Genomic DNA, 7,947 nt, shown 5'->3' with positions numbered 1-7,947 from the left:
GCTCCTTGGGGATGTGACTGACTCAGCTCTAAAGACTCCTGACTATGAGTCCTGGGCCGAGGGCGCCAACAGGAAGGGTGATTATTTTCTTTACTGGAAGGACAGAGAAAGCTTTCCCAGAGAAGGTGACATTTGAGCTGGGCCCTAAACAATAAGCAGGATTTAGCTCTCTTGGCGGGCAGGGAGAGGAGAGAAGGAAGGGCATGTGATCAGAAGGGATATAGCATGGGCAAAGGCATGGAGGTGTGACTGTGTATGACTTGTTTGGGGGTGTCGGGTAACTCGAGGTGGCTGGGGAGTGGCAGGGGTGGTGGGGGCTTTAGAGGAGGGCCTTATATGCCATGTTAAGGGGTTTGGGTTCCTTAGGGTTCTTGTAGAGCTATGCAGGCAGGCCCTGGGCATCCTCCTGGAAGTGCAGTCTCACAGAGAGAGGGGAGGGGAGCCCACAGTGGCAGGAAGGACAGGGGGTGGCATGTCAGGCCCAGAGGAAGTGAGGTAGGTTTCCTGCCCTGGAACCTGAGCTCAGGCAGTGGCGGCCTCACAGTGCTGCTGTGCTGCACAGGCCCAGCCTTCATCAGAGCTTTAGGTCCCAGGTTGCCCGAGTTCTGCAAGTCCCCTTTCCTCTGTTCTTTTCTGAGCTCATCCTGTGTGCCAGCCTTTGCATACAGTATTCCCTTTAATCCTCACCGACACTTGCCAGGTAAGTATTATTACCCCATTTTATGGGGGAGGAAACTGAGGTTTAGAGAGGTTGGGGGATCTGCCCTAGTTTGCACAGCCCCTCTGGGTGAACTCATGGGATCCCCATCATCATCTTTCAACAAAAGAATCCTATGTGAGCCCTATTGTTAGTCAGAGGACTGGTAACCTCCTTCCTTCAGAATAAAGAGGACTCTGAGGCTGAACCCAACTTGTCTGTCTCTGCACCGTCAGCACAGACTCGGATATAACTCTGGAGAGCCCCTTAGAGGTCATTTTGTCCATTCCATTTAGTCCTCATATATTACAGATGGAGAAAATGAGACCCACAAGTGGCCCTAGAGGCGAGAGCCCAGCCTTTTTTGAACTAGAGTCTCTCACTGGTTCTAGCCCAGCTAAGAAGTTGAGTGATGAGGGATAAATCAGTTAGGGTGCAAGGCCTGAGGGGAAGGTGGCTTGTGTGACACAGGCTGGTGTGGGGCTTCTGTGGGATCATAGCCAAAATGTACTTAGCTGCTTCATCCCACTCAGAGGACTTCAGACAATTTAGGAAAAGATTTCCATCGCAGGACACTTTATGCCATCTGCCTGAAAAGTATGCTATTAACTATGCAAATTTTGGACGTGGTTCTATAGTATAGCGGTTAGCACGTCTGCTTTACATGCAGAAGGTCCTGGGTTTGTGCCCCAATGGAGCCATGGTCCATGGTCTACGGCCATGCCACTCTGAACAAGCTCGATGTCTGATCTTGGAAGCTAAGCAGGGTCGAGCCTAGTTAGTACTTGGATGGGAGACCACCTAGGAAGACCAGGTGCTGAAGGCATAAAAAAACGAACAAACAAAAAAATCTATGCAAATTTTGCTGACATCAAGGTGACTACATCCCCTAGGGTTGTGCAGTGCACAGTTTGCACAACTGTGAGTGGCTGGCCACCCAGCCCTGAAAATGGAGGGAGGTCTCTGGCAACTCTCCCCACTTCTCTATCCCTTTCTTCTTCCCCTAACCCCTTCCTACAGAGCCAGGGATCAGAGGGCATTTCCTACCAGGGTGGGAGAGGAAAAGAAGGGTAAAGACAAGGAAGGAGGAAGGAGAGTGTGGAGGGTAGCATAGGGAAAGAGTAGGTTCATTTCTGCTCTTAGAAACTGAAACCAAAAGTCGTGGCAGAAGTCGATGTGAAATCAGGTTTGTGGCAAGACACTAAGGTTGTAAAGCTGTACTGAAGGAGCAAAGCCTCTGTATCTGAGGCGAGGGTAGCAGCCCTGGTCAGAGACACCCTAGCTGCAACCCTGGTGTCGCCTAGACCAGGACTTGCCCTTCATGCTGACAAGAAGTGCGCAAGGCAAGAGACTTTTCTGAGGATTCGAAAAGCCTTTCTAGACATTACAGTACCCAGCACTGGGGTTAGGATCATTGCTGGAAGGGATGGGGGTGCTCGCTCAAGCTACAGAGTCACCTAATGGTCCAAGAGAGGGTGACCTAAGCCTGGGCTGGTGTTAGTGTCTATGTGGACATGCACACATCCATGAAATGGGGCAGCTGGCATCTATGTGCCTGGCATAATGGGAACATTATTTCTTCACGCTGAGCTCAAGATATGTAAAATAATGTGGATTTTTGTGACCCATCTGGCTCTGAAGTTCATTTAGGTGCCACAATATTGGATTCTTTAGGGGCTCTTTATGCTTTATTCCAACAATGGGACAGTGTTTGAAACTTGGATTGTCTTTAAAAATTCAGATTGTGTTGTCACCATTTCTTGTGACCTATATGATTCAATGAACCAGTCATAGACAAGGAACTCTGGTGTCACCCCGTCCATGCAGGTTTCCTGGATCCTCTATATAGGGAGGGATGCTGAGCTGCACGGCTCCCAGCTCCAGAATGGGCAGTCCCTTGAGGGCTGATTCTGTGTTTAAATCATCTTTGTATCTCCCATGATGCAGGAGCTTCCCTCCCCTTAGGGATTCTAAGAGTGTAAGCTCCTGGCTTTTCCATTTGTGTGCTGACATCTACTCTGTGCTGGCTTCCCACAGCCTGGGAAGAAGAGGGAGGGTAGACTGATGGGTCAGGGCACAGGGGAACCTGGTTTCACCATTCTCTGCTCTGTGGCCTTGAACAAGTTCCATTCCTCTCTGAGCCTCAGTTTCCTTGTATGGAGATGGGGATGATTTAAATAGCTGATTTTTATTGAGCAGTAACTATGGGTCAAGCACTGTGCTACGTGTATTGCATGTCGTAACTTATTCAGAAAGTACTTCCAAGGGCCTCCAAAGTGCAAGGGATACTATGAGGTCTGCTGAGGAAATGGAAGCTTGGAGAATTTAGGTGACTGCCCAAGGTCACATGCAGGTGAGTGGCAGAGTTTGTACTCCAGAACCCCATTCTATGACCAGCCCTTGGTACTGGATGGACACTAGCAGGCCTGTGGAGAGGTCAGCATGGAGCCGACTTGGGGTGAGGGATGGGGATAAGTGCTCTATGGTGATGCTGTTATCAATGGCCAGGTCTGGCTGGCCCAGAAGGAGGTTGTAGCCTGAATTCAGGGTCTAGGGCAGTGAGAATCCAGCCAGGTGACCCCAAAGGGTGCTGTGGAAGGAGGCCCTCCAAAATGGGATTCTGAAAGACCATATCCAGCAGAAAAGGCAAAGGCTGTCTAGGGCCCTGAGGAAGGGTGCTGGGCTGCCCCTGAGCAGGCTCCTCACTTGTGGCCTCAGATGCCAACAGAGGCTGAGAGGGTAACAGAAGAGAAAGCAGGTCATATTCAGGTCTGTCTGACCCAAAGAACCAGGCTGAAGACAGCATGGGTCTGGGAGTGCCCCAGAAAACAGGTCACTGATATGGTAGCAGTCAACTCACTGGGGCTGCTTCTGGGGAAGCTGGCTTAGCCTCCCTTCCCAGTGCCCCAGGGCTGAATTCACTCCTGACCTTGGACCAGGGAGCAGCTTATAGATGGTCCAAGCAGAGGGGAATGTGACTTATTTGAGGAACCTCCTGGCAGAGGCTGGCAGACCTCTAGGCCAGCCAGAGAAGAGACAGGTCTGCAGAGCACAGCCCCAGAGGCTGGACACACACACATACACATGCAGCACCAGAGGGACAGAATCTGAGGGCCAGACTGGGTGGGTGCAGGGAAGCCAATAGAAACCTAGTATTCCTGCCAAATCCAACAGGCCAGAGTCCTGGAGACACCCTTGCCTTCCTTCTCTCATACCCTACATCCAATCCATCAGCAAGTCCTATAGGCTCATTCCTTTCCCACTGCCCGCTGAGCCATCACTTCACTGTTACCTGCGATACTGCAGTAGCCCCTTTGCTGGCCCCCATAGTCCATTCTTAACACAGTAGCCAGAATGGTCCTGTTAAGTATCATGTTACTCCTTAATAGAAGCCCTCCAGCAGCCCCCACTTAACTCAGAGCAAAAGCCATGCCCCACCTCTCAGCACACCCCTCTTTGATACTGTTTCCTACCCCTCTCCCAGTCCCTCACTCTGCTCTAGCCACTGGGCTTGTTTGCTTTTCTTCAAACAAGGCAGGCCTACTCTCCCATCTCCAGGCCTTTGCACTGTTGGTTCCTTCTGCCCAGAACTAGAATACTATTCCTTGGATATCCACATGGCCTGATCATCAGCCTGCTCAGATGTTACTGTATTTCTCAGCATTCTGCAGAAAACAGCACTCAAATTAGGATTATTTGAGAACTTTTTGCAAAGTGTAAATAGGATGTTAGGACAGTGCAGTGCCTGCCCAGGAGCACAGGTACCTTTGCTACTACTAGGCCTGAGGGGAAGGGAAAGAAGTGGCTGCTGGAGCCAGGAAGGAGAGAACTGTGGGAGAGGCCACTTGACAGGAGCAGGGGCCAGCAGGGAGGGAGCCAGGGGCATAAACACCTTCCTTGCCTTCCTGGTTCTCCGGAGTGGGTTCCACATTGGTGAACCAGGCTGGAAGGCCCATAGAAGTATCCTTACCATTAGCCGCTCCCACCCTCAACTCCCAAGTCCTCTTTCCCTAAGCATATTTTCCCATGGCACTTATCTCGTAACATATTTACCTATTCGCTATGTGGGGTTTTTTTGTTTTTGTTTTTGTTTTTGTTTATCGTCTGTAAACCCCAGGAAGCATGGATTTTGGTTTCTTTTATTCTCTATTACATCCCAAGAACACTGACTGGCATGTAGCAGACACTCAGTAAATAATCCTTGAATAAATGAGTGCCCACTCATTCTCCATGGGCACTTCCAGGCCCCCGCCTGGGGGAGGAATGGGTGGATGCTGCTGTCTGAGGCTCCAGGACTGAAGAGAAGCCAGCAGGACCCAGCTGAGGAGGGAAGGCAAGGCTGTGCCCATAGCAGCACCCCAAACCTGAGGCTCCTGGAGCAGATCCCTGCCTCGCCCCTAGGTTGTGATGTTGAGACCAGAGGATTGTCCTTGGCCTTAACTGCGTTTGGTCTTCTAAACAAGGTGCTGCTCTGTGAAGTCTCCTACCTCATGAATCAGCTCTTTGAGGGCACATCTGGCTCCTTTCCTGGTCCTCCAAGGAATGTTTCCTTCAAGGAGGCCTGAACTTACCCTGCAGTGAAGGTCTAAGAGTTATAGGCTAGGGGCTATGTTCTAAGCCTCCCTCGGCCAGGTCTTGGGTTCCCAGGGGACAGGGTTGTGCGGGGCCTACCTGATCACAGGGCTGCCCTTGCTAGGCTCTTAGGCTCCCTCCCCAACAGATGCCCAGGGTGCTGGGGCCTCCCTGAGATGGCATGCCACCCCTCAATAAGCCTCGATGGCATACAGAACAGAAGACTCAAAACAAGGTGATGTTCAGTCCAGCCCTCCAATTACAAAATTGTGTATTTTCTCTAAGGGGTTTATCAGCTGGAAGCTATTTCAATCCAAATACCAATAGGATTGGGGAGGGAGCCTCAAAAAATGAGATTAATCTTCCTCTGGAAAAATAAACATTTGAAAACAACAGGAAAATTCTGAAAAAGAAAAAGAACATCCCACACAAAACCCAGAGATCTTAAAGTAAAAGGTTGATAATTTGAACCTGTAAAAGTGAAAACCTGAATGAAGAAAATTATCAAAGAACAAAAGATCACACACTGGAAAAATGCTTTGTAACATAATGTCAGATAAGGGGCTAATCTCCTTAATATACACATTTTAGAAATCAATATAAAAAAAGCAACCAAATTTAAAAATAGGCAAAGTATATAAACAGACAATTACAAGGAAAGAAAAATTTTAAATGAATAGAAATCACATGAAAAGATGATCAACTTCACTCATAATTAAAGAAATGCATAACAAAATAACAATGAAATAACATTTCCAATTGCCAAATTATTACCTATTAAAATGTTTTACAATGTATAGTGCTGGTGAAAGCCTAGGGAAATACAAACTCTTATTTTGTTGGTGGGAATATAAATTGACCAACATTTTGCAAGACAATTTGGAAATGGCTAGTGTGTCAGAGTAAAAGTGGCCACACATTCTTTGACAGTCCTCCCACGGGGAGGTAGGGGTCTATGAACCCTTCCCTTGAATTTGGGTTGGCCTGCGAGTTCTCTGACCAATAAAATACAGCAAAAATGATAATGTCCTAGTTCCAAATGTATCCCTTATCTTTCCCAGTGGGTTCTACTTCCTACCTCTTGCAAGCCGACTGGCAGTTTACCTGAACTGTGATTACCTGTCATCACCAAACCAGGTGGGGAAGCCCTGCAGAATATGATACCACAAAGAGAGAGAGAGAGATCACAGAGCACTGAGGCCCAGTCATATGAATGATGAAGCCAGCCTGGAAGAGAATCAGAGTTGAATATCTAGCTGAGCCCTTCCTGAATTCCTGGCTCACAAAATCATAAATAAAATAAATAAAATAAAATGGTAATTTTAAGCACTGAGTTTTGGGGTAATTGATTAAACAGCCATAGGTATCCTAAATAGCAATTCAAATTTAGATTTACCCTTTGACCCAGCAGTTGCATAGATTCTATGAATCTAACCTGCAGAAATATTTGTACAAGTGTACAAAAACATCTGAACAAAGACATTCATTGCAGCATTGTTTGTAAGAGTACAAGACTGGAAACAATCTATCTGTCCATCATTAGGGGAATGGCTAAATTAATTCTAATATATCTAGTTAATGATATATACTGATATACTGCACCTGCTGAAAGCCCGAGACAAGAAAAAGTCCCATTTGTGGTCCTGTGAGCCTAGAGCAACAAAACAGACTAAAGAGTATAGATTCTGGAGCCATAGAGCGGCTCTGCCATTTCTGATCTGTGTGACTTTGGAAAAATTGTTTAACCTTTCTACCATAATATCCTCATCTGAAAAATGGAGGTGATAATCACAGTACCTACTTCAGATGGCTGTGGTGAGAAATAAACTAATTAAAATGACAAGCCTGGCATGTATCTATGCTATATCTATTTTGAAGATGCAAAGAGCTTGAAATTTAAATTGGGTTGGACCAGACTTTTAATATCGGAAAGGGATTTCATAGCAGAGGATCTGCCAGATTGACTTCCTGGGTGGGAGAAGGAAGAGAACTTTGACAAATAAAGTTTTGAAAGCACTGGTGAGAGAATGTTTTTAAAGAAAAGGACTTAAACCGTACATCCTGTTCTGCATCTTGCTATCTTTTAGAGATTCTTCCTACCTCAGCACTTAGACCCATTCAGTTCTTTTTAACAATTGCTGGTCATCGCATTGTATGGCTGCACTTCAGTTTATTTCACCATCCTCTCTTGGTAGACTCTTGGGTTGGTTTCAGTTCTTTGCCATAGTTACAAACAATACTGCAGTAAACAGCCTTGCACATTTATCTTTGCCTCATCACTGCTATTATTTCTGTGGTGTAGATTCTTAGGAATGGAGTTGTTGAGCATAAAGTATATGTATAATTTTTTAAACGTTTGATGTTTCAACATATAGTCCCATTTTCTTCTCTACTGCTTTTGTTTTTATAACTTTGCTGTCTATTTTCACATTTTTTTTTTAAGTTGAACTTCACTATCATTTTGCCAAGTATTATCAGGCCTTGTTTTGAATGACTACAAGGATGAATCAGCCACCATACCTGCCCTGAAATGTTCACAGTCTGGCAGAGATTGGAGTGGGGATAATGATGTAGTGGGAGCGGGGTGGTGACAAATGCAAAACAAACCCATCCAGGCCGGGGCTGGCACTGAAGGCTGGATCATGGGCTCTGGGAGCCCCAAGGTAAGAGTAACATTT

The 7,947-nt window shown here is 46.8% G+C and overlaps 1 long non-coding RNA gene across 1 annotated transcript in view; it reads left to right on the top strand.

Moving 5' to 3' along the window:
* The window catches only part of LOC111742015, a 12,101-nt gene extending 5,512 nt beyond the window's left edge, over nt 1–6,589 (top strand). Inside the window, exon 3 of the long non-coding RNA XR_002781137.1 lies at nt 6,331–6,589. This is a non-coding gene — a long non-coding RNA (uncharacterized LOC111742015). The remainder of the gene's footprint in view (nt 1–6,330) is intronic.
* The last annotated feature ends 1,358 nt before the right edge of the window (nt 6,590–7,947 follow it).

Source organism: Pteropus vampyrus, unplaced genomic scaffold (genome assembly GCF_000151845.1).
Source record: "Pteropus vampyrus isolate Shadow unplaced genomic scaffold, Pvam_2.0 Scaffold85, whole genome shotgun sequence".
NCBI lineage: Eukaryota > Metazoa > Chordata > Mammalia > Chiroptera > Pteropodidae > Pteropus > Pteropus vampyrus.
The sequence above is the reverse complement of the archived record's forward strand: the minus strand, read 5'-3'. Positions and strand labels throughout refer to the sequence as shown.